A 27,956-nucleotide genomic window follows, 5' to 3' on the forward strand; every position below is an offset into this window, starting at 1 on the left:
GCCCGCTCTTCGGAGCAGGACCCGGGGCCTGCGCGGCGGCCTGAGGGGGGCAGGGCGCGCCCCTGGGCCGTCGGCGTCTTAGAAGTAAGTCACCGCCGGAAGCGCGGGGCGAGGGCGGCGTGCGTTCCGGGTCACTGCGCGGAGCGCCCGGAGCCCGTGGGCCTGCGCCCCCCGGGTGGGGGGGGGGGGTCCGCGGGGGCAGAGCGAGCGCCGCCGGGGCCGCTGATTGGAAACGCGCGATGTGCCTGCACGCGTAGGGGAGGGGGGGGGGCTTGGAAAAAGTGTTGTTTACTGTTTTCCACCCCTAGCCGCGCCCTCCCCTCCATCTCCTTTCTTCGTTTCCCATTTTTCTGTCTTGTGGCTCCTTTTCGCTCACGTGCGGTCGCTTGGAGGTTCTGCATGTGAATGGAGGCCTGGGGAGTGCTAAGGAAATTGTTGTCAAGGGAATTTGGTGGCGCGCTCCAGGCACAGCAGCAGCGTTGGCACGTTGGGAGGGAAAAAAATCAACTCTGTCCCCCCAGCTAGGCTTTCCTGGACGGCGGTGGTATCCAGGTGGTTTTATTTCTCCTTCTGTTCTAAACTTCTTGTAAGGCAACACTGAATGAAAAGAAGTGTAATAAACATACACTAAACATACAACAGTTTACATGGAAGAAAGAGGCAAGGTAGGAAACAAATCAGAAGAAACAAGGTCCTTCTAAAGAACTGATTTAATTGGTATCCAACCAGTTACATTATGGTTGGCCTAATGAAGAGGTGGAACGATGCGGGAAGAAGGCCCAGAAATCACAGCTGATGGTAAAACAAATAAAAAGTAATTACGTAGCCTTATTTGTCACATCTGCCTGCCAAAAGCTAAGATTACTGCCGTTTGGGAGGACTAGTAAAGTCCACTTAAGGCCCACCGAAGCTGTCAGTAACTAAGAAAAAAACTGCCAGTGACTGAAATGAGGAAAAAAAGAAAAGAAAAACCGGAGTCTTTTAAGTGTGGTTTCTAAACACTTTTGTGACAAGTACGCTGAAGACGAAAGACATCAGATTGGAAAAGTACAGAAAGTAATACATAAATCTCATGCAGAAACTTTTTGAAAGCTGGCAGCAAAATTTATTACTAATTTCTTGTTTGATGATTACATGTCTGCTGAACTTGTTACATACTGTTTGATCAAAAGCGGCACACCGGGCTGAGACACGCAGCAAACAGCTGTAGGCAGTGTACAGTCGGTCCTCGTTATTCGCACATTCCATGTCTGCGAACTCATCTGCTCACTGCAATGTATTTGTAATCCCCGAACCAGTATCCACAGGGTTCGTGGACGTGCACAGTGAAAAATGTGACTTGCCTGACAGGCACTGCTGAGGTTAAAGGAGACGACACTCAGCCTTGTTATGTGAGCTCTTGCGCTGTAAACAGATGTGCTTTTCACGGTACATACAGTGTCATGTTTTTAGCAATTTTTTTGTGCTTTTTTACTGGCGGCTTTCGTGTTTTAAGTGCCTCCACACCCCCACGCCAGGCGTAGTGCTGAGCTGCTGTCTAGCATTCCTAAGCAGAAAAAGGCCGTGTTCTTTGTGGAGAAAACGTGTGTCGTGCATCGGGTTCATTTAGGTTTACCATTAGTGCTCTCGGCCATGATGAGGTCAGTGCTGATGAATCAACAGTACATTAAATAAGATGTCTAAACAGGAACGCACGTAAACAAAGTTATGTATCAGTCAGTTGACGAGAATGTGACCGCAGGATCTTAGGAACCTAACCCTGAGCTCCTCCAGGAGCAGTTTAGCGTTCCCGGTGACTTTATAGAGCACAGCTGCCTCAGATAATGAGAATCGACTGTTTACTAAAGGACACATCTAAATGTTACCCACATTTTTAAAAATCTCATCTCGTCGCCTACTTTAGATTCCATTATCTGTTGCTGTGAGTCGTCCTTTGGAAATACCTTCCATCCTTGCCTTCTCCCTCCACTTTACATATCTCACCCACAGCCCTGCTCAATTCACTGCATGCTTGAGGAAAACATAACACCTTGCTAACTCTGAAAAGAGCTCCCTGTGTTCCTCACCCCCCTCCCACTAACTTCCCTGATCTGTTTACCCTGCCCTCTTCAACAGCTGTTTAACCTCTTCTAAACCTGACAGTACATCCCCAGTCCTTGCTGTGTTGCTTCTTGTTTCTCTAAGATGATAGACGGAATCAGAAATCTGTAACAGCTCTGGCCCACGCCCACCTTGCATCTACCAACCTTCCTCCATCTGAATACACTGCTAGCCTCCATAACTGGATGGATGGTCAAAATTCCTGTCCAAGACCAAAATTGCCACTTTTGCATTGAGTTCCATTTTACTCTTGGAATTGTCCTCTTTCCTTAGCACATTTTCCGCTCTCAACTTGATCGTTTTTGTCAACTTGTAAAGATTTTAATAGCTAAAATCTTGATCATATCTCCCTCCAAATACTACCCCATTGCTCTGATCTGTTCTCCTATACAGAAGAACTTCATTTGCATGTCTGCTACTCTCTCTTGAACCCACAAGTCAGACTTGATCCCCAGACGCCACTGAAACTAAGGCTCCGGATCCTCGGGAGCCTCCACGTTCTCAAACCTGATTTTCGTTTCTCAGTCTTCATCTCACTCCACCCGTCAGCAACGTTTGACACAGCTGATGACTTACTCTCTTCCTCCTGAAGCCCCTTTTCTTGCCTGCCAGAATTCCATTCTGTATTTCTCTCTTGCTTCCTAAATGACTGTTACTTAGTCCCCTTGCTGGTTCCCCTCTTTTTCCAGCCTCTAAATGCTGGAGTACCCCAGGATTCAGATCTCACAACTTGTGCACTGCTTCTCCTCTCTGTTCTTTCCCCCTCAGCAGCCCCATCCAGATCTCTGGCCAAATGAAACCCACGTTTGCATCTCCAGCCCACACCTTTCCCCTAAACACTAGACTCGCACTTAACTGCCTGCTTTACAGCACTGCTTGAATGTCTAATAGGCATGGCAGATTTAATATAGTCTAAACCAGACTGTTAACCTCCGTCCCACACCCCCTCAAAAGATTGTCATTTAGTGTTTCCTATTTCATGAAATGGCAACTCCATTCTTCCAGACTAAAACCTTTGGAGTCATCCTTGATTCTTTCATACCTCACATCCACTCCATCAGCAAATCCCACCAGCACTATCTTAAAAATATACCCAGAGTCTGATCTCAGCTCACCACCTCCATCACAGCCACGCTGATCCAAACCGCTGTCTTCTTACACCTAGACAATAGCAAAGGCCACCGAGCTGATCTCCCACTCCTACACTTGCTTCCACGTCATCTACTCACTCACGGCAGCAGTCAGGGTGATCGCTTTGAAAGTCAACATCATTCCTATCTTAAAGCCCACTGATGGCTTCCGTCTCACTCAGAACAAAAGCCGTGGTCTTCCATTCTTACCGTGGTCTGCAGGGCCCTGCGTAAACCGCTCCTGCCCACATTACCTCTGGTTTCACATCCAGTATGACATTTTTGCGTGCTCAGTGTTTTCCCACCACTCCATCCTCCACTTTCCTCCACTACACCAAGCACGTCTCTGTCTCAGGGCCTCTGCACTAGTATCATCCTGCCTGAATGCTCTTCCCCTTGGTAACCACTTGGCTCACACTGTCACTTCTTCAGGTCTCTGCTCAAATCTCTCATCAGAAAGGTCTGAACTCTGAGAACTATGTAAACAGCACCCCACCACCATCTCTCTCCCTTACCTTGCTCTATTTTTCCTGTACCACTTGCCACGTAATATGTTGTGTATTTTGTTTATTGGTTGTCTCCCACTAGAATGAAGGTTCTGTGTGACATAATCAGATAAATATTTGGTGAGTGAAAGAATATTTACCTACAAAAATATATACAAAGAAAATAGCAAAATATTGTAATTCGCACAAAGAAAAAGATACATGGGTTTATTTCTGCTTGCTCTCTTAAAGAACAATGGAATTATAAATTGAGTCCTGCCGTCACAAATTAAATGGGAGTAAAGCTGGATTATTCCTAATACTCGTAAAATATTGTGAAAGGTAACATTTGAAAATTTATATAAATTTGTATATATAGCAAATCTTATGCAGACTACTTGCATTTCTATTGAATGAGAGATCTCAAATTTGTGAATGAGCAGCAAGATCCATATTTCAGCCAATAAATTAACACACGTCAGCCATTATGGGGGAGATCTATCAGCCGAAACGCCATCGGTGACCCTGATTTTAGTGTGACCCTATTGGTGGAGGAAGAATCAGAAAGTCACGTCATCAGGCCTCTAGTTGTAAAAGAGACTTTAAAAGGTTTGCTAAAATTTTTAAAGGGTCACAAAATAAGAATACATTCTCTGAAATTTTTACCAAGTGCTTTTCCTTTCTTTTTTCTCTGTCCTTGCCCTTCTCTCAACTTGGCACAGTTTAGTGTTTAAAAGCATGGGTTTTGGAATCAGAATGACATAATGTGGAGCTCTGGCTACATTATTGACTGGCGAGCAGTGTAACCTTGGGCAAATTGCCAGAGTCTCAGAGGTTATGCTTCCTCATCCCTAGAATTGATTTGATAGGGTATAGGGCTGTTTGTAAAAAGTTAATGAACTTCCGTAAATAATTTAGCAGCACGTGGCACATACATAACTCCACTGCTGGTGGATATCATTCATTCATTCAAAAAAAAGCGTTACTGAGTTTCTGTGTATCATGTCTTGGGAACATAGTATTAAGCAAATTCACTTGGTCTCTGCTCCTATGGAGTTTATGTTTTAACTAAGTGCAGTACATAACTAAAAGGAGACCCTTTGTGTTCTCAGATTTGTGATGTGAGGCTTTCATTCAACTATGTTGAAAAATAGCAAAAATGCAACAAAAATTATGATTTAGAAAAGGGGAATAAAAACTTCCAGGACAGCACCATATCAGTATATGGTATATCCTTCTAAGCTGGGGTAATAGTGTAAATAATGGAATCAGCAGGTCCTGGGATTCCCACCCTCCCCACACCTCCCCAGGATCCTTATTGACTCATGTATTCACAGTTGAGCTAAGGTCTGGATTTACAACTTGCCCGTTTTTTGTTTTTTTTTTTAAGTTTCTCCCAGTGATAGATAACAAAGTGCAGCCAAGATTGAGAACTATACCCTAAACCCTTTGCCTCTGGGAAAACTTCAGCCTCGATTAACCCAACTATTCACTTTCTCAATACCTGGAAGCAGTTGCATGCTGCTGAAGGCTGTTGAGTGAACTTCTGAATAGACTGATTCCACTAAAATCTCATGAGCACCAAACAGACGGACCCTCAGTACAGCCAGCCAGTCTTAGACATGTCTCTCTTCAACCCCCTCATCTACTCCAAAAAGTTTCTCAAACTTCCACTCTCCTCTCACTGTGCTGCCTCCCCTTCACTTTCAGAAGATAGCACCTCCTTCCTCCTAAACTGAAGCCCCCAAATGGAAATTTCTTCCTGCCTCAAAATAGCCAAATTTACCTACACACAACTTATCCTTCCTCCTACTTACTCAGCAATTTACTGAGAACCCACTGGTGCTGGGAATACATCAATGAACAATACGGACAAAAATCTCTACTCTCCTGGGGCTTACATTCGAGTGAGAAAAAACAAACATAAATAAGTGATATGGTAATGTGGAAAATAGTAAGTGCTATGGAGAAGAGTGGAAAATGATAGGGAGAACTAGATTAGGAATAATATTTTAAACAGAGTGGTCATTGAGGTGACGTTTAAGCAAAGACTTAAAGGTGATGAGAGAGAGGAGTGTTCCTGGAAAAGGGAACGGTGAGAGCAAATGTCCTGAGGCAGGAGTGTGTCTGGTGTGTTCAAGAGCAATAAGGAAAGCTGTGTAGGTGAAACATATTGACTGAGGGGGAAAGTATGAGGAAATGAGGTCAAATAGTTTAAAGGAAGGGATGGGGGAGTAGGTGATGAAGGATCAAATAAGCCAGTATTAGAAGGCTGGCTTTCATTCTGAGACAGATGAGAAGCCATTGGGGAGTTGAGCAGAGAAGTGACACTGGCTACTGTGTTGAGAATAGTCTATGACAAGGAAGGATGCAGAGAAACTAGTTAGGATGCTACTGCATTGTCCAAAGGTCACTGTTTCAAAACAGGAGTTAAGCCTCATCTCTAAGGCCACATCCTTCACATATGCTTTCCAGCCTTCCACTTTAAGGAACTAGAAAAAGAAGAGAAAAGTAAATCCAGCGATAGCAGAAGGAAGGAAACAAGGTTAGAGGAGAGACAAATTATAGATATAGACAATAGAAAACAGTACAATCAATGAAACCAGAAGTTGGTTCTTTGAAAAGATCAATAAAATTAACAAACCTTTAAATAGAATGACCAATAAAAAAAGAAGATCCAAATTACTAAAATTAGGAAAAAATGGGGATATTATTACCAACCATATAGAAATAAAAAGAATTATAAGAAAATACTATTAACATTTGTATGCCAACTAATTTGATGACCTAGATGAAGTGTACAGATTCCCAGAAACAAAGTACCAAAACTGACTCAAGAAGAAATAGAATAGACTTAACAACGTTACAAGTAAGAATATTGAATGAGTAATCAAAAAGCTTCCAACAAAGAAAAGCCCAGAATCATATGGCTTCACTGGTGACTTCTATCAAACATTTGAAAAAACACCACCAGTCCTTAAACTCTTACAAAAAATAGAGGAAGAGAGAATCTCTTCCTCTAGGCCAGCATTACCCTGATAACAAAGCCAGACAAAGACATCACAAGAAAATAAAACAACCAACATAGTCCCTAATGAATATAGATACAAAATGTCCCTAATGAATATAAATACAAAAATCCTCAACAAAAGTAACCCAGCAGCATGTTTAAATGATTACATACCATGGCCGACTGGAATCCACAAAATTATTAGTGCTAATAAATTTAGCAAATTCACAAGGTACAGGATCAACAAAAACCAGTTTTCTTTCTATACACTTGCAATGAACATTCCAAAAGAAATAAGAACACAATTCCATTTACAATAGCAAAAAATAAAATACTATGAAATAAGTTTAAATGAGACGTAAACTACATTGAAAACTACAAAACATTGTTGAAAGAAAGCTACAAAACATTGACAAGTATTTACAAAATATTAAAGACCTAATTAATGGAAAGACATTCCCTGTTTATATTTTGGAAGACTTAATATTGTTTGGATGCCAAACTGATCTACAGATTCACTGCAATCCCTATCAAAATTCCAACTATGTTTTTTGGCAGAAATTGACAAGTTGATCCTAAAATTTGTATAGAGTTACAAGGGACCCCGAAACAATCTTCAAAAAGAAGAAAGTTGGAGGACTCATACTTTCTGATTTCAAAGCTTACTACAAAGCTACAGTCATCAACACAGTGTGGTATTGGCGGAAGGTTAGATTGATAAGTCAGTATAATAGAATTGAGAGCCCAGAAATAAACCCATACATGTGTGTTAAATTGATTTTTGACAAAGATGTCAAAACATCACTGGTGAAAGACTAGTATTTTCAGTAAATGCTGCTGAGAAAATTGTATATCCACATGCAAATTAATCCGTTTGAACCCTTACCTCACACCATATGAAAACATTAGGCTTCCCTGGTGGCGCAGTGGTTGAGAATCTGCCTGCCAATGCAGGGGACACGGGTTCGAGCCCTGGTCTGGGAAGATCCCACATGCCGCGGAGCAACTGGGCCCGTGAGCCACAACTACTGAGCCTGCGCGTCTGGAGCCTGTGCTCCGCAACAAGAGAGGCCACGATAGTGAGAGGCCCACGCACCGCAATGAAGAGTGGCCCCCGCTTGCCGCAACTAGAGAAAGCCCTCGCACAGAAACGAAGACCCAACACAGTCAAAAATAAATTAAAAAAAAAAAAAAAAGAATAAAGGCCACAAGCAAAATTATTAAAAAAAAACAAAAACATTAACTCAAAATGAATCAGAATGTAAGAGGGCAACTATACAAGTCTTAAAATATTGGGGGTAAATCTACATGACTTTGGATTTGGCAGTGTTATTCTTAGATATGACATCAGGAGCACAAGTAACAAAATGAAAAGTAGATAAATGGATTTCATCAAAATTTAAAACTTCTGTGCACCAAATGACACTATCAAGAAAAAGCCCACTGAGTGGGAGAAAATATTTGCAAGTCATATATATGATGAGAGTGTATTATCTTAAATATAAAAATAACTCCTATAAAGTCATCAATAAAAAACAACCCAACTTTAAAACGGTCAAAGGACTTTAACAGACATTTCTCCAAGGAAGATATTTTAATGGCCAACAGTATAAGAAAAGATGCTCAATATCATGCCATTAAGGAAATATTAATACAAATCAAAACCACAATGAGATACCACGTCACACCCACTAGAATGACTATAATTAAAAATCAAACCGGTGTTGACAAGGATGTGGAGAAATTCGAACCCTCCTAAATTGCTAGGGGGAAAGTAAAATGGTGTAGCCACTATGGAAAACTGTTTGGTGCTTCTTTGGAAGTTTAAACATAGGATTACTTTATGACTCAGCAATTCCTACTCGTAAATATATACTCCAGAGAAATGAAAACAGGTATTCAAACAAAAGCTTGTACCTGAATGTAGCCAAATAATGACCAAAAGTGGAAACATTCAAAGTGTCCGTCAACATATGAATGGATAAATTATGGTATATACATACAATGGAGTATTATTCAGCCATAAATAGGACTGATGTACTGATACAGGGTACAACATGCATCAACCTTGAAAAACATGCCAAGTGAAAGAAGCCAGACACACACAAAAAAACACCTAAGATTCTGATCCCATTGGTATGAAATGTCTAGAATAAGCAAATCCATAGAGATAGATTAGTAGTCGCCAGGGACTAGGGACTAAGATTTAGACAGTGCTGATGGTTTCAGATGTGAATGTACTGGAAGTCACTGAATTGTACATTAAAATGGTGAATTTTATGTTGTAAATTTTACCTCAATTTAAAAAAAAAAACAAAAAACAAAGAATCGGTCCCTCCCCTCACTATTTTCTTTCCAAGCACTCTGTCTACTCCCATGGCCTCTGTGTATAGTTACCACCTATACACAGATGCCTCATTAATTTGTATCTCTAGCTCAGATCTTTTTTCTAAGTTCCAGGCCTGAATATCCAACTACTTACTTACCTAACACCGCCACATGAAAGCTTCAAATGCATCTTTGAAATGTAGAAAACCGAGATTATTCCCTGGCCTTTCAAACTGGGTCATCTTTGAATGTTCCCTATCAGTAAAGGTTAAAAATAGCTCACACTCATTGAGGGTTCACATCGTGTTAGGGCTGAAATAAGTGCTTTACATCCATCAGTTCATTCAGTCCTCATAAGAACCTCATATATTATCTGCTTTCACACAGAGAAAATTGAGAGGTCAAATAACTTGTGGATATCACACACCATGCAAGTAAAGCTAACTTTGAGCAAAGGCATCCTGACTTCTCTTTATTTTTTTAATTTATTTATTTATTTATTTTTTGCTGTGTTGGGTCTTAACTGCTGCATGCAGCCTTTCTCTAGTTGTGGCAAGTGGGGGCTACTTTTCGTTGTGGTGCGTGGGCTTCTCATTGCGGTGGCTTCTCGTTGTGGAGCTCGGGCTCTAGGCACTCAGGCTTCAGTAGTTGTAGCTCGCGGGCTCTAGAGCGCAGGCTCAGTAGTTGTGGCGCATGAGCTTAGTTGCTCTGCGGCATGTGGGATCTTCCAGGACCAGGGATTGAACCCGTGTCCCCTGCACTGGCAGGCGGATTCTTAACCACTGCGCCACCAGGGAAGTCCCATTCTGACTTCTCAAAGTCTATGTTCTAAATACTGCTGGACCATCATCCACCTTTATATAGAAACCTAAAAGTCATCCTTGTAATTTCTCTCCTTTACACGCCATAGCCAATTCATCATTAGGTCCTATTGATTTGATTTCCTAAATATCTCTCACTCTATCCAGTTCCTTTTATGTCTACTACCACTAGCCTCATCCAAGCCACTATCTTTTGTCTCTACAATGGCTTCCTAATTGACCACTCCATGTCTAGTGAGAACAACCTAATGAAAAATAATTATAATTTTGTATCTTCCAAGTAGGGAATTCATATTGTCTTATGCCCACAGAGCATTTACAAATATTAATCAAATTTGGCCACATAGAAAACCTTACTGAATTTCAAAAGCTTGTAATCTTAAAAGCTACTCTTAAGATCTCAGTGCAGTAAAACTTGAAGTCAACAAAGGTTACCTTTAATTCTTGATTTTTTTTTTTTTAGATTTTTTTTTTTTTTGACATGGATCTTGTTTTCTTTTAAGTCTTTATTGAATTTGTTACAATATTGCTTCTGTTTTATGTTTTGGTTTTGGTTTTTTGGCCACGAGGCATGTGGGATCTTAGCTCCCCGACCAGGGATCAAACCTGCACCCCCTGCACTGAAAGGCAAAGTCTTAACCACTAGACCGCAAGGGAAGTCCCCTATTTCTTGATTTTTAACTTCTGGTTCGTCAGTATCTCCAACATTCTTGCCTTCCTTCTTGGTGATTTTGATATGCATATCAATGCTCTAATACCTTGGCTCCCATCTTCTTGAACTCCTCTCCTTTTCACTCTGCCTAAGTCATTCCCTTGATCATTCTCTAGTTGGAGCTTCTTATACCAGTAACTACAAGCCCTCCATGTTCTCCATTTCCTGCATCCCCTTCTCTGACCATCACCTCCTGTTTTCCAGCTCACCCCTCTAGATATCTGGTTCTCGACAATTCTTCAAACTCATTGAGAATTCCAGTTATTGATTCTATCACTGTTTCACTGCCCCTTACCCTTAGTTCCCTCTTTACCCTGTTTAAATTCCATAGTCAATCATTGATGACTCCCTTAGATATTCCCTTGATTTCTTCTCTTGGTTCCTCATACTCTCCTGGCAAAACCATAACTCATACCTGGCTCCCAGGTAGCTGAACATGACTGGAAGAAAAATGAGAGCATGGTAAGAGGTCTCACTTTAAATTTATGGACAAAGACCTCAGCTGGTCTCAAAACGCTGCCAGGCAATCACTCTCCCCTTTTCTTACGCAAGTATTTGATACCGTTCTTCAAATATTTTCTACTCCCAGTCTTACCCTCAGTGATAACTTTTCATACTTCCTGGAGAAAACTGAAACAATCAGAAGAGAGCTCCTGCCACTATATCTATCTGCCTATCAGCATTTGAACTCATGTACTCTGCTTTCCAGCCCATTACCGTATGAAAACCATCCATGTTCTCCACGTTCTTATCTAAAATCAGCATCTCTGCTTGTGTACTAGATCAGGGATCAGCAAACTGCAGCCTGTAGGCCAAACACTGGTCTTTGTTTTTATACAGCCCATGAACCAAGAATGGTTTCCACATTTTTTAATGGTTGGGGGGAGAAAAGACTATACAACAGAGACCATGAGTGGCCCTAAATTATTTACTGTTTAGCTCTTTACAGAAAATGTCTTCTGATTCCTGTACTAAATCCCATCCTCACTCGCCTACCCAATGATATTGATTCAACAATTCTCCCTTTTCTCTCTTACATTAACAAGTTTTTGCCTCCATACTGGATTATTTCCACCATCATTCAAGCATTCTGTTATTTCTCTCATTTAAAAAAAGTACAAAACTTGATCTCCCTTCCCTCGCTCGTTACTGTCCCATTTCTTTGCTCTCCTTTGCAACACAGCTTCTTGCAATAACAGTCTATACTTGTCTCACATTTCTCCCTTCTAATTCTCACTCGAATCTACTCCCAACTAGGCTTTCACTATCACCAAAACTGCTCCCGTCAAGGTCACTAATACCCTCCATATGCTAATTCCAATGGTTAATCTTCAATCCTAATATTAGTTGACCTAACAGCAACATCTGACACAGTGGTTCACTCCTTCCTGCTTGATACACTTTCTTCACTTGATTTCCAGAACACCATGCTCTGTTTTCTCCCTGCTTTACTGGTGTCTCCTTTACTGGTCTGGTGCTTCTCCCTGGCCTCACATTAGAGTACCTGAGGGCTCAGTCCATTCTCCATCTGTACATCTCGTTTCATGGCTTTCAAAACCACCTGTTTGCTGGCAACTCCCAAATTTAAAACGAGCCTTGACTTCTGAAATCCAGTTTCCTATATCTAACTACCTACTCAACGTCTCCATTTGCAAGTCAAATGAACATCTAAAACTTAACATCCAAAACCAAATTCCTGATCTTCAACCCTAAACCTATTTAGTAGTCATACTCGTTTCACTGATGCTAAATTCTATCCTTCATGTTTTTGAGGCTAAAAACTTTAGAGTCATTCTTGATTTCCCTGTTTTACACCATACATCCATTCTATCAAGAAATTCTGTTGGCTTTGCCTTTGGACTAGAACCAGAGTCTAATTACTTCTCTGTTCCTCCACTGCCACCACCCTGATCCAAGCTACTGTCATCCCTCGCTGCATTACTGCTCAGCTGCCTACTCCATGGTCTCTCTGTTTCTACCCTTGCTCCGCATAGTTTGTGCTCCATATAACAGCCAGTGATGCTTTAAGAATGTAAATCTTATTGTGTCACTTATCTGCTCAGAATTCGTCAATAGTTCCCCATTTCATGAATAATGAAACCTAAAGTAACAATGGCCTCCAAAGGCCCTACCTAAACTGATCCCTCTTGCCTCTCTGACCTCATCCCCAGTTCTCTGCCCTTACCTGCTCCAGTGGGCTTCTTAGTCTTCAAGTACTCTGGCATCCTACTGCGTAAGGGCTTTTGCACAAGCTGCTTGCATTCTTCTCCTGTATGTGCACTTGGGTAACTCCTTTGCCTCCTTTAAGTTCTTGCTCAAATTTCACCTTCTCAATGAGGCCTAATTTGATCAACATATTTGAAATTGCAGCCCCCTACCTGCCCTTATGATTCATCTTTCTCTGCTCTGTTTTTGTTTTACCTGTAACATCTACCATGTCCTAGCATGCTATATAATTTACTTATTATGTTTATTGTTTATTGCCTACCTCCTGCCCACTCATGTAACCTTTGGAGTCTTTGTCTCTGTTGCTCACTGATGTATCCCAAGCATATAGCTCATAGTTGATGCTCAATAAACATTTGATGAATAAATGAGCAAACAAATTTTTTTAAAAACTTAACTTACTAACTTTCCAAACAATCTACTACACAATTATTAAATCATAGCTGCGATTACAAATTTTATACAAATTGAAAAACTAGAACAGTTTATATGAAAATACATGAGATTTGAATAAAACTTAAATGCAGAGGAAAAAATTGTAGCTTTAAAGGAATATAATGCCAAACATACGAATTCTTACTGTGATCAGAGATCCGACTTGTGCTGTCTACCATCACCTGTTATATCCATCTCAGCCTAGCTACTGGACTTTCTCTCCCAAGGTTACTGCATTAGAACAGTGGTTCTCAAAGTGCAGTCATTGGGCTAATAGCATCAGCACCACTGGGAACTTCTTAGAAGGCAGATTCTGTTTTAATAAGCCTCCAAGTGATTCTGATGCACATGATTGAGGTTCAGTATATTCGAATCAGGGAATTTATTTCTTACTGACTTTTCTCCTTCCAAGATCCAGGAAGAGGAATAGAGTCTACTTTTGACTCAAATAGTTTGTCTTGCATAGGGAGACAAATTTAATGGATCAGATAAGTTTATCATCTATGTTAACCAATATAAAATACCTTTAATTCTTCATGCATGTAAACTTTGAGTACCTTCTGTTTTTTAAGATGAGGCAAGATAAAAATATTGTACAGAAGAAAATTCACAATCATAGGCTTACATCTGTCTTAGAGGTTTTTATCCTGATTGAGGTTGATAATCACAGTCAGATCCTTATAGAATACCCTGTTTATTTAATACCTAAGAATAAGTTTAAAAGAAGTACCAAGACCTATATTGAGAACATCTTAAGGATTTACAGAAGGATGTAAAACAATTTGACTAAATTGAAAGCCATTTAATTTCCTAGGTGGGATAACTTAATATTGTATAGGTGGACAGTGCTTCCAAATAAATGCATAAATGTAATGCAGTTCCAATCACAATCACAACTTTGGGGAAGTGAATGTTGTTTTGGCAAATTCATACCAAAATTTATCTTGAGAAATTAACTCATTAAAAATTCAAAATTATGAGAAAGGAGAATGATGAGGGGGAGCTTTTCATACCATACATTAAAATTTACTATAAAGCAAAAGTAATTTAGATTGTATGTTATGGATATTGGAAGAGACAAATACAAACGAAATGAAATGGCCAAAAATAGATCCATGTGGTTATAACAAATCACTGTATTATAAAGGAGAAATTGGAAATCAGTTGTAAAGTGATGGAATATTCAAGAAATGTTGAAACAATTAGTTACCCATTCTGAAAGAAAGAAAATTAGCTCCTGTCTTCGTATCATGCTCCAAAATGAATTCTTAGTGTATTACATCTCTAAATATTAAAAATTAAAGTACAGGTACTTCCCTGGTGGCACAGTGGTTAAGACTCTGCCTGCCAATGCAGGGGACACGAGTTCGAGCCCTGGTCCGGGAAGATCCCACATGCCTCGGAGCAACTAAGTCCGTGCGCCACAACTACTGAGCCTGTGCTCTAGAGCCCGTGAGCCACAACTACTGAGCCCACGAGCCACAACTACTGAAGCCCACGTGCCTAGAGCCCATGCTCCACAACAAGAGAAGCCACCACAGTGAGAAGCCCATGCACTGCAACGAAAGGTAGCCCCCGTTCACTGCAACTAGAGAAAGCCAATGTGCAGCAATGAAGACCCAACGCAACCAAAAATAAATAAATAAAATAAATTTATTTAAAAAAAGAAAGAAATAAAACTAGGGCAAATAGTTGGCTAAAGTCACAGAGATAATAAAAGCAGGAGGGCTGTGGCATTTGGGCCCTAGAAAATACCCTCTCATCCACTACACCATGCTACCTCGAAATGAATTAAAGCAGAATTTTCAAGTGTGAGCTGGAGTAGTCAAGACCCTTTCAAAACATCTCTGAAGTCAAAACTTTTCATACTAATAAAGCATTATTTGACTTTTTCACTCTCTTTTCTGAGTGTACAGTACAGTTTTCCTGAGGCTACATGACAAGTGTTATTGCAAAAGACTGAGTGCAAAGCAGATGTGAGAATACAGCTGAGTTCCACGAAGGCAGATATTAATGAGACTCACAAAGATGTAGACAAAGCCACTCTGTGTTTTGAAAAATACAGTTATTTTCCTAAAAATATTTATGTTAACATGTAGTTTATTATTTTAAATGAATTAATAAACATTTTAGAATGTTCTTAGTTTTAATTTCTAACATGGTAAATATCAAGAGATAAAACCCACATAAACAGAAGTTCTTTGGAGTCCTCAATAATTTTTAAGGATGTAAAGGAGTCCTGAGACCACAAAGTTTGAGAACTACCAAATTAAAGAATTACTTTCAGGGCTTCCCTGTTGGCACAGTGGTTAAGAACCCGCCTGCCAATGCAGGGGACACGGGTTCGAGCCCTGGTCCAGGAAGATCCCACATGCCACGGAGCAACTAAGCCCGCGAGCCACAACTACTGAAACCCACATGCCTAGAGCTCGTGCTCCACAACAAGAGAAGCCACCGCAATGAGAAGCCCATGCACCGCAACAAAGAGTAGCCCCTGCTCGCCGCAACTAGAGAAAGCCCGCGTGCAGCAACAAAGACCCAACACAGCCAAAAATTAAATCGACAAATAAAACTTAATTAATTAATTAATTTAAAAGAATTACTTTCAGACAAGAGACAGTCATGTCAGTTGGGCCTCCGTCCCCCTTTCTGTGTTCCTCACATAAACAGAAGAGATTCCATGGGGGAATCTGTGGCTTCTCCCTCAAGACTAAAATCTTGAGAACTCTTTTCTAGAGTGCTTTTTCTAGAGCAGTGTTTTCCGAAATGTGGTACGTATAGAAAGTTATTTGAGATGCTACTATCCCACCATCAGCCCATTTCTACTCCCTGGGCACAAATCTGTGTACAGCCCCCTCTGTTCAATAAATAGCCCCACAGGGTGCCAGCAGATGTGATGGGGCTCCCTGTAGGCGGAGCGCGTGCTTCTCTAGGGCCCATGCGCCATCAGGGCAAGTCCAGGGTGACGAGGGAGTAACTGGCGTTTGTAATCTGCTGTGGCCGGAAGGGCACCTGGTTCTGGTTTTCCATTCACAGTACTGATTTTTAAAGTTTCCTTTTGAGATCAATTTAAGTTTAAAAACTGAGTTGACTTAAAGAAAAGTGTTAGGAAAAAATGTTATATATTATGTGAATATGACAGTAAAGAAAAAATAGATATTCTGTGAATATGACAAAATTTGTTAAGTGAGGGAAGTTTGAGAAACGCTGCTCTAAAGCAAATCACTGATCTGTCTGGGGTGGGTCTTTAGGTGGTTGTTGGGATCTGAGAAAAATAGGGCAAGACTTGAGGTACCGTCACACCCGTACTCTAGGGGAGATACAGAAGGAGGAGAGCTCTGTGCTAAGAGTGAAAGATCAAAGCCCTTTACTTTGGCGTTTGTGGAGGATTTCTAGCCTCTAGTTATTCCTTCCCCCAACGACACCTGCTTATCAGTATGTTTCGTTCACTTACACAAAGCTTGTGTTCATCCCCTGAGTCTACCGCTACTCAGCCGTGGTTCAGACTGAACTACCCCTTAAAGCACCACGTGATTTCATGTCTGATAAGGATTGAAATCCAGAATATATAGGGAGCTTTCTACAACTCAACAGCAAAGAAATGTGATTTTAAAATGGATTAAGGACTTGAAGGAAATATACACACTGACAATAAGCACATGAAAAAGTACGCAACATGACTAAGCATTAGGAAATGCAAGTCAAAACAACAGCAAGATACTATCTCACACCCAGCAGGATGTCTATTATTAAAAAATTATAAAAAAACAAAAAAAAAGCAGAAAATAAAAAGCATTGATGAGGATATGGAGAAACTGGAGCCCTTGTGCCTTGCTGGTGGGAATGTAAAATTGTGCAGCCACTATGGAGATTCTGTAAAAAATTAAAAATAGAATTACCATATGATCCAGCAATTCCACTTCTGGGTTTATGCCCCAACGAAAGCAGGAACTCAGACAGATATTTGTTCACCAATATTCACAGAAACAATGTCTGCAAAGGCAAAAGATGGAAGCAACCCAGTGTCTATTCAGATATATGGATTTTTTAAAACTACACACAGACACACACACACACACACACACACAGAGGAAGGCACTTAAAAAGGAAGGCACTTCTGACACACACTTCAGCGTGGATGGACCTTGAAGACATTATGCTAAGAGAAATAAGCCAGTCACAGAAGGACAAATGTTGTATGATTCCAGTTAGATGAGGTAGCTATTGTAGTCAAATTCATAGTGACAGAAAGTAGAATAGAGGATACCAGTGGCTGAGGAGAGGGGGTAAGGCAGAGCTGTGTTTTCATGGGTACCGACTTTCAGTATGGGACGATGAAAAACTTCTGGAGGTGGATGGTGGTGATGCTTGTGCAACAACGTGAATTTACTTAATGCCACAGAATTGTACACTTAAAAATGGTTTGAATGATAAAATTTATGCTATGCTTATTTCACCACAATCTTTGAAAAACACAATGTGAGGAATTATTACCCACAGAACTTAAAGTACAATCTGAATCATAATACTACACATCTCATGTGAAATGGATAATCAGACATATAGCACAGGTGACCCCAAGATACCCACCAATCCCTGCCCACGAAACCACAATATTCAATGTAATTTGCATGGCATTGTCTACTCATATGTAAGCCCATTTACTCACAGATTAAAATTGTAGTCTGACGGGACATTGCTTCTGAGTTCACATTTTAGACTTTACTTTTCTTCTGCAGCCCTGGTAAGATTACAGTAAAGCAGGCTGGATCCGAAAAGGAAGCACTCCGTTTTACCGGAAAGTTACCCCAACACGGAAGCAAGCAGTTAGTTATCCAACCAGTATATGAGGCAACACCTCTTGGTGAGGGAGTGAAAGTACTGTGGTGACAGTGCTCGGGCCTTACCTGTTCAGATCCCTGGTTTATCCAGCTCGTTTTGCAATGCAAACTTTGCTTTGCCAACTTCTTTTTGCAAAACAGTATAAAACCTTAAGAGAAAGCTGATTCTTATTTTGAAAAATGTTCATCACTTTATCTGCTTTTTACCAATTACTCTTTTCTTGTGAACAAATGGTATTTATTGTAAAATTTTTTTAAATGTTAGGAACTACATACACTAGCAGCATTTCTCCAAAAAAAGAGAGCTTATCACTGCCCCTAAGGCTTCTGTTTTGCCCTTCAGTTATTATCTGCCTTTGAAACAAAGCAGAGGGAAAGCCTAAAAGTGGTTTCTTGGGGCCCTTTTAGTCTCTTAAATCTTAGAGAGATTACACCATTTCGGGGTCTTTAGTAAAGCAAGATTTGCTTATAAGACTCTGGTGAACTCTAGAGGCCTCCGATAGATTTTGCAATGAGTTCTTGTTAAAGTAGGGTTTCTCCAGATTCTGTAGCTAGCAAGCACCGCCCCTGTCAACACTCTCCCGACAGGACATCACTTCTGCAAAACCTTCCAAACATGCATATACAGGTATTTTGTTCAGAATTTGAATTCCTGGGATATTGCTAGATTAAGGGAGTCATAGGCATGCAGTGTAATCCAACTTAGGATAGAGTTAACATGGTACCCAGCTTTTCGTGCAGTGTTTAAGGAAATGTTATGATGCTATCACTCACGTCAATGTCCAGTATTTCCTAATGAATCAAGCCTCATCTCAAGGCTGTGTGACTTCTGTAGGAATATCCTTTTAAGCTCACCGTTGACCTGTGTTGTGTGCATTTAGGCCACTGCAGTAAACGGACGGCAGCAGGGAGCCCCCTTGGCGCACACGAGCAGGTCTCTGTCCTTGCAGCCCAGCCCAGGAGGGACATATGACCCCATCGGCACGGCTCCAAGCTTGTCTCAGTGTTGACTGCTTGCCAGGTGGTACGGCACCAAATTCTCTCCTTTTAAAATGTTGTTTTCCCATCCGGCTTTCATCCTTTCTTGCATCACAAAAGTATACTTCTAGAAAAAGGAATATTCATCAGCTATATCAAAAAAGACAGGCCATCTTAAATCAACATCTAAAAAGATTAAATTTCGTTTGCAAAATTCTAAAACAGATTTTTGATGTTTTCTACATGAAAGCTACTTTCCTGTTCAAAGGAGTATTGACCTGTTTATATAGTGAATAGATTTACCTATGGAACTCTACAAATAGAATAGCCCTCTGTGTTAAAGAGGCTTTCTGACAGTATCTTTTCTCCTTTTCTTTCTTAGTAGAACCCTTGGTTTGTAGTGGGACCCATCTCTGTCCAGAAGAAGACTGTATTTCCTCACTTCCCTGTAGCTTGATGTGGTCATGTGCCCAACGTCTGTCGAATAGGAAATACGCAGAAGCCGTGCAAGGAACTTCCAGGAAATCCTTAAAGAGAAGGGGCTATTCTCCCTCTCTCCTTCCTCTGGCACAACATGAATGTGATGGCCGGAGCTTGAATAGCCATCTTGAACTATGAAGTGGAAGCCACGTGCTAAGGATGACAGAGCAGAAAGTAGCAGCCTGGTTTCCTGGCACCGTGGACAGGCATATCAGCCCAGGAGAGACTACCGCCAGATTTTTACATGTGAGAGAAAGTAATCTGCTATTTTGGTAAGCCACTGTAATTTTGGATTCCTTGTTGCTCATAGCTAAGTCTAACTCAACTCTCGAATATGGAAAGGAATTATCTTCTTTTGAGAATATATCATAATGTGCTCTAAGTTGTTTAATTTAGGCTGATGGTGGCATCTCCATTTGATGAAGGAATTCAAATCTGAATGATGTCCCCATAGTAAAAAAAAATTAATAACAATACAGCTCACTTTGATTTCTCTCTCTGAGGGTGTCAGTACCTTCACCGTGATGTTCACTTCCTTTGAAAGAATATCATGTTCTGACAAGTGGAAATTGGTTATCTAAAGCAAATACCTTGCTACTTTAAATCTGCTAAAAAACAAACTGTATTCATTTTCAATTCCTGTGTCTAAAGCAATTGTGGAAAATTTATGTTCCAGTGAATTCAAAAGATTAATGTTGAATTAATAGTAAGTGAATTTTGTACTGAGGATGGTTGCTTCTAGAGTGCTGCTAATTTATTTCTTGACCTAGATGGTGGTTGCTTACATATTTGCTTTATATTTATCCATTAAACTGTACATATGTTTATGTACTTTTCTGTGTTATATATTTCATAATAATAAAGGATTAAAGACGTGAATTTTGTGATTTCTTTTAAAAATACACCTTTCACTTGTTTTGAAGCAAATGTTTTGTTTTGTTTAATATTTATTTATTTATTTTGGCCGCACCGGGTGTTAGTTGTGGCACACGGGATCTTTTTAGTTGTGGCATGAGAACTCTTGGTTGCAGCCTGCATGTGGGATCTAGTTCCCTGACCAGGGATCGAATCTGGGCCCCCGGCATTGGGAGCGCGAAGTCTTAGCCACTGGGCCACCAGGGAAGTCCCACAAATACTTTGTTTTTGACGAAAAAATGTAAAATATAAAATTCGTATTATTGTCGGCAAATTTCCCAATAAAAATGTATTGCTTTGATTAACAATTTTTATCAAATATATGTGATATTTTCATTGAAACCATCCAGTAGTTTAACTAAGGATAATTCCAGAAAATTATCAGACTTTCTCTATATAACATCCACTTTAGCCAAACCCTTTAATAAATAGGATCTAGTTGAAAGATAACCACCTCACGTCTTTAGTAGAACAAACCTAGAACGAATGAATGGCTAGATTCGAGTTTTTAAAGTTCCAGGAGCATTCTAAGACATATTTCTGTAAAAAAATATAGCATAGTAAACGAGCATTGGTCTCCACTAGTGTGTTTGGACAAGGCACTTAAGTTTCTGGGTTTTAGTTCGCTCTGAGATACGATAATCCCTGCCCTCCTAGATGTGCGAACGACTGTTGAACAAGCATTTTATAAACCTGTTATTATTAATACACAGATTTGATTTAACATGGTTATGGTCCAGATTGATCCAAGTTCTCCGAGGCTTCCTGTGTCGGCAGAGGGGATGTATTTGTCGAGTTAAGCAATACTAGCTGCCTTCGCAGGCACTCTGACCTCTCAGGGAGTTAGCACAGCACAGATGTACTCTTCCATCACCCTAATCCAGTGTGAGTCAGGAGGGTCTCTTTGGTGGCTCTCCTACAATTCTGGGACGTGGGATGCTTGCATTTCACAACTCTGCCGTCTTAAAGTCCTTTACTTCCAGCTCTACTGATGGGAAAGAGAAGACGGAGAACTCACACCTGCCCATTATAGTCCTGGACTGAAAGAGTCATGTGTCCTTCCCCTCAGAGTCCTCGGGCCAGAACTGTTTCTTAGCCCCATCCCAGCTGCAGGGGAACACAGGTACTAACAACACTCTCTCACAACAAGCAACTTACAAGGAAGCTACTTGATTTAAAGCCCGGATTCTTAATATCAAGTCCATGGAATGGCTTTAAGGGGTCTGAGAATCCCATTAGATTTTACACAAAAATCTAGACTTGTGTTGTGATGTTTATTTTCCTAGGAAGAGGATCCATCTCTTTCTTTGGTCTCAAAGGGGTGCTCAAAAAAAAAGTAAAGAATTACTGATTTAAGGCAATAGGTAAGGGGAGAAAACTGGAATTGGCTGCTATCCTTTCTTTTAAATTTAATATTGCCTACAGTTTACTGCCTACTTAGTATAGAAGACACATGGACGGTAGAGGTTCCACGCACGGTGGATGGCTAGTTGTTACACCAGGCATTTTTAGTATGCTACCTTTAATCTTCACATTCACCTCGAAGGCAGATATTCTCATCCCCTTTGTGCAAATAGGGAAACTGAAGCTGAGCGGGGGCCCTGTGGGGTTCCCAGGCACCGAGACCCTCTTGCCCCCCATTTCTTGTAGGCAAGACTCCAGCCTCCATGACCTCCCCTGAGTTCCAAAGGGCAGATTATGGAACAGTTGCTAATCAGGGGGGAGCAGCCAAGAAACCACCTGAGGCGAGACTGAAGGGGCCAGAGAAGCTCAAGACGAGGAGACCACCTGAGATGAGGTGAAGGGAGCGAACGCCCTGTACACTCCCCACCCTGAGTCATGGTTGTAAAGACCCTCATCACATCCTCTGGGGCGGGGACACAGTTTTTCAAGGCAGAAACCGGTGTGGCCCCCTTTGCCTGGCAAAGTAATAAAGCTGTCCTTTTCTACTTCACCCAAAACTCTGTCTCCGAGATTTGATTCTGCACCCGTGTGCAGAGAGGCTGAGCTTTCAGTTAACAAAACTAAGAAGCATAAAGATCACATAATATGCCTCAGATCACACAGCTAGTAAATGCAAGGCATGTGTGTGAACCCAGGACTGTTTAGCTTCAAAGTCCTCATATCACACTAGGCAATTTAGGTGTTTATTATCCATTGTGAATGAGACGTAAAAGACAATATGGCCTGAACGTATTCATAACTTTATTTTCCTGCAAACTGAACAAACCAGGCAAAATACCAGCCTTTAGCAGAAATGTCATAGAAATTTCTGTGGTTGAATTGACAAGACTCCAACACTGATGAAGATCTGTTGTGTACACAACTGACTACAGATAGAAAAAGACCAAATAGCAAAGAAGAAAAGTGAAAGAATTTCTACCTGATTCATGTTTAAATAGAGAGATGGATAGATAAATAGAAATATGTGCTTAATGCTTTTCTGATTTTGAGAGAACTTTTATTATTTTTTGTAATTAATTAATTTATTTAGCTGTGCTGGGTCTTAGTGGCAGCACGCGGAATCTTTTAGTTGTGGCATTCAAACTCTTAGTTGCGGCATGTGGGATCTAGTTTCCTGACCAGAGATCAAACCCGGGCCCCCTGCATTGGGAGCGCAGAGTCTTACCCACTGGACCACCAAGGAAGTCCCTGATTTTGAGATAACTTTGCAAATAATTTTCAGTAGCTGCATTTAGCTGGTGAGAACTTTTTTTATTCTTTCTAGATTTTTTTCTGAATTTTTCTAAATTTTCACTTTAAATATAAAAAGTCATTTAGAAATATTAAATATGTCCCTGAAGTATCCAGAGTGACTCGTGATCCCCTCAGCCACTTCAGAGAGCACTGTGGAGTTGGTACCCTGGAGCATTTTTGGCAATGGAATCTGGATTTTTTTTTTTTTCTTGCAAACAACAAAAACCAACTCTGGCTATAATAAGCAAAATGGAATTTACTGGAAGAGCTTAGAGAATTCCTGGAAAGCTGGGTCCCCCAACTTGGACAAAGAATAGCAACCAAGTTGCTCTTGAGGGTCAGGAAGCAAGTTGCTCTCCAGGGTCAGGAAGCACGTTGTTACTGCTGCGAAGCTCTTGCAGCAGTAACATTTTGTCAACTTGTAACTTCTCATACCCATGCTTCACTGATTCAAAGTCTCAAAGAGGTCTAAATATCCAAAACTCCATCATAGGCTCAACACCCCTCTCCCTGCTATTTCCCCACCCCTGCAGCCTTTTGTTCCTATAAGGGAAAGAAGCCACTTCCTCCAAAAATGACACACGATAAAGGGTTCTCAAAAAAGAGATTGGGATGCCAAGTAGGACAGCCAAACAATAACTAACTGCCCCCACTACAACCAGCCATCCCCAGCTCACTGACGCAAGGCTCTTTGTGTACAGATTTTAGAAAAGGAAATTAAAAAGTGAAATGTCGTAGTCAAATTTCTTAGTTACCTATGCTAAATGAAAATATAATAAATGTATTCTATAAAATAATAGATTAATTTGGAAATACCACTCATCTCTTAATCACTGCTGTTTCTTTCCCAATACTTATCAGAGGAACAAAAGCTGAGTAGAGATAGGTCTTTTAAAAGAATAGTATAGGAATTCCCTGGTGGTCCGGTGGTTAGGACTCAGTGCTTCCACTGCTGTGGCCCTGGTCCGGGAAATAAGACCCCGCGAGCCACGCAGCATGGCCAAAAAAAAAAGAATAGGATTGATTATACCAAAGGAAGTACAATAAGGAAAAGAAATTGTGAATAGTTAATAACAAAAGTAAGAGGTAGATAGAAAAAAGAAATAAGGGATGAAGAGACAGACCCTGCAGAGGAAAATAAAGGGAGGCTGTAGAGAGAAACATGGGTGCAAGTCTTCAGCAACCTCTTCCTGCAGCCACGCTCCTTCTGCTAACGTGTATTCCCCATCACCCTTCCCTTCCTGTCACCATTATTTGCATCAGTCCCAGTGAGTTCCCTGCACCTAGAGACAAACATACGCCCTACAGAGATTTAGGGCTCATTCAGATTCCTACCAAGAGCAGCTTCCTTGCAGTATCAGAACAGGAGCTCAGAAAGCCACAGCGCTGGCCACAGCAGCCCTGGCTGCTCCGGCAGAAGCCTGGCAGACAGAGATGACAACAGCCATCAGAACCTGTTCCTCCTTTTTCTTCTTTAGAGCCCTTCCGAGCAAAGCTCTTCCAAAAGAAGGGAGAACCCTTCACTAGCGGAGCCCAGTGAAACAAACCAGGGCTCACCCACCCCTCTGGCCTTCACCCAAAAGGAAAGTCACCCAAGCGCTAGCCTTCACATTCTCCCTCAAATTCAGCTAAAAAAGAATCTTAGGTTTACCTCTTTGGTTTTCAAGTTTTTCTTCCATGAGCTTAAGTAAAAGGGACTGTTACAGAACCAAACTTGGGCCCACTCACCCACAGGCAGTAAAGACAATCTACTGACACTGGGTCGTGGTGAAGGAAAGCGCAGCAACCTACTGACACCGGGTCGTGGTGAAGGAAAGCGCAGCGCTTTTCGCAAGGCGCCCAGTGTTGGGCCAAGCAAGGAGCCCGGGCAGCTCATGCTCAAAGGGCCCAAACTCCCCAATGGCTTTCAGGGAAAGGTTTTTAAGGACAGAGTGAAGGGGAGGGCTTTGGGGTGTGTGATCATCTCACGGACACTCTTCTGATTGGTTGGTGGTGAGGTAATTGGGAGTCAACATCATCAGCCTTCTGGTTCCAACCAGTCTGGGGTCTCCATGCGGGTGGTCAGCATGCAGGTAACACACAGTGGCTCAAGGACACGGCTCAGAAGAGTATCTACAGCCCTTGAGGAGGAACTAAATGTCCTTGACTTTGTTTAATGGCTAAACTATGATTATCTTGTCTTGCGTGACTGTTTTCCTTGTTTCTGCATTTTCTCACTTCTCTGATTAAATGTCTTCTTTGGAACTCAGGGAAGGCCTAGGAGGCTAAAGCTTTTCATAAACAAGAGGCAGGCGGAGGACATGGGGTGGGGTGGGGTCTATCCCAGGAAGGGACCAGAGGGTGCTGCTTGGTTCCAGGACTGCTCTTGACCAGAAACTTACAGCGACATGATCACTGGTTACGGAAGTCCTGGAAAGTCCTCACAAGCCCTAAATTATACTCTACTTTGAAAATGAATAGCTGTATTAGACAAATACAAAAAGTCTAAGAGTGGGATACTCCTAGATGTTTGTCTAAAGTAGGAAGTCCAAAGTAGGAAGAGGTAGAGAGAAAAAAATAGACTGTGATAAAATCTTTCCACTCTGTTTTCTCAAAAGAGGATTTTTCTTGTCCCTTTCTTTGGGAGTTACCCTATTAACTCCCTTTCCATATTAACAGTGTGTCTCAACTGCGGCCAAGTTTTGCTGTATTTTGTAAATCAACTTTTTTTTTTCCTATCAAAAATAGCAAGCACAGAATCTTTTAAAGAGGAATGACTGTATCAGGACTAAGACTTGAGGAAGAATAAAAATAGGTCAATTTAGGCTTCACTTTACTGTATATGCTTTTTATAATATGTATTTTTCTTAAATTTAGCATATATTTTTGTTACAGAACAGCAAAAATGTAGGAGGTTCTATATTTGGAAAATTGTTTGATAAACATTTTGGCATTTATTAGGAAGAGTCAAAATCTTAAAAAGGAGAGCTGTAGACTGCAAATTCTATTTGAAAATGAATATAGATTTGGCAATATATCCAGATAATTGGGTGGTAGGCACATGACAATATTGAATGCAGAAGACAATGGTTCCTAAGAAAACCAGAATATTAGCCTTGTGTCACTGAGATGGGCTGGTGAACATAGAGAAGAATCAAAATACCTTAAGTTTTTAGAGCAACCATGCTTTCTGCATGGATGTAAGAGCCTGAAATCAGGGACCATTTAGGAGAGAGAAACCTGGCTCTGTATTCCCAGAAAAATGGAACGGGAGTTAAGAACATTTTGTAAGATTCAGTGTTAAACTGGGTAGGGGTGTATTTGGCTATCAAGAGTGCGTTTTTTTTACTTGCACTGGAGGCCAGGCTTCAGGCTCAGATGAAAAGGAATGTGCTTCCCTAATACCCAGGGGAACTGAGAAAAAAGAAACTGAGCAGCTGCTTTAAATCCTCTTAGTAGCAGTCAGGGTATGTATCTCAACTAACTAACTAAATAAATGGCTCTGGTCTCGGCCTGGTCATGGAAAGATGTGGACTAGAATGGAAACTGGAAACAGTTTAAGTGGCAACTCTGCATGGGAACATGAGCTAAACGGCTTTATGCAACACATATGCTATTCGCCTCTTTTGTACGTAATTTGTGCCGAATGATGTGCCCGGACTAGAGTAGATTAGTTTATACACCCTAAGTGGCTGATGGCGAAGTGGGTCTGGAGCGAGAGCACATGCGACACGACCCCAAGGACATCCCAGACCATCTCGTGGGCTCTCACTTCTTTCTGGCGTAACTGTATGTCTCTTTGCAACGTGGCTTTGCTGTGCCTCCCATCAGGAGACAGTCCTTAAATCTGGCCTTGACCATGGGACTCCTGTGTGCAAGGCCTTGCCCTCTCTTGCTGTCGGGGACTCTGCCTGTCACCGAGTCTATGCTCATACTGCTCGACGCACGACAGGCCAGTCAATCGAGAGACAAGTTGTTGGGGAAAAAGGTATAGCGATTTTATTCCGAAAGCCAGCTGACTGAAGAGATGGTGGACTCATGTCCCAAAGACCCATCTTGCCCGGGTTTGGATGCTAGTCTCTTTTATGGAACAAAGAGGGGAAGGTGAGGAGGTAAAGTAAAAAAGGCAGTAAGTTGTTGCAAACATTTCCTGGTTCCAGCCAGCCTCCAGAGGGGAGGTGTTAATTTCTTCTTTCCTGCAGCCATTCACAGGTGGGCCTGCTCAGGATGTTGCCTGGGAGCTGAACAAAGGTATTTTTAACTTAACACTCAGGCAGGGGAGGCAGGGTTCCTGGAAATGGGCCGTTATTTATACTTTAAGCTGTAGGCAACATCTTTTTAATGATTAACTTGTAAAAAAAAAAAGCAATAGAATACAAAGGTTAAAGGACAAGAAACAGATCCAATATGGAGTCAGATTTGTTCTTCCCTATTACCCGCCTGCTTCTCTTCAGAAAAAGTCCAGGCTAGTCTCACAGAGGACGAAAGAGTGTGTGGAGAGAGGACCCGGCCTTGCCAGCCAATTCAGCCTCTCCAGCTGAGACCTATACACAGACAGGGAACTGCCCCTGCATGGAGCAAAAACAGACCCAAATTGCTGACCCACAGAGTTGTGAGCAAATAATGGGACTCTGCTTTAAGTCACTACATTTGGGGGATGACTGGTTATTCAGTAAAAGTTAACACCACTACTGATAAGTCAATACCAATTATTATTGTTCAAACAGAAGATGTTGTTACAAGGCTTCAGCAAACATACATGATACGGGGATAATTTTTTAAGACTAAAATATATCTAATATATCTTTATTTGTATACT

The 27,956-nt window shown here is 41.2% G+C and overlaps 2 long non-coding RNA genes across 4 annotated transcripts in view; one reads left to right on the forward strand and one right to left on the reverse strand.

Annotated features, from left to right (window-relative positions):
• LOC309626302 lies at positions 1–22,199 on the forward strand. 3 transcript variants are annotated; one of them, XR_014243094.1, is made up of 4 exons: positions 1–84; positions 18,970–19,112; positions 19,452–21,584; positions 22,112–22,199. It is a non-coding gene; the product is annotated as an uncharacterized lncRNA (long non-coding RNA). The 3 variants fall into 3 exon arrangements; XR_014243095.1 differs by lacking the exon at positions 22,112–22,199 and having other exon boundaries at positions 19,449–20,780; XR_014243096.1 differs by lacking the exon at positions 22,112–22,199 and having other exon boundaries at positions 18,970–19,109; positions 19,449–20,780.
• Positions 19,998–27,956, reverse strand: part of LOC309626313 — a 17,279-nt gene continuing 9,320 nt past the window's right edge. Inside the window, exon 2 of the long non-coding RNA XR_014243110.1 lies at positions 19,998–27,941. This is a non-coding gene — a long non-coding RNA (uncharacterized lncRNA). The remainder of the gene's footprint in view (positions 27,942–27,956) is intronic.

This window comes from Balaenoptera borealis (assembly GCF_965194805.1).
Source record: "Balaenoptera borealis genome assembly, chromosome: 3".
NCBI lineage: Eukaryota > Metazoa > Chordata > Mammalia > Artiodactyla > Balaenopteridae > Balaenoptera > Balaenoptera borealis.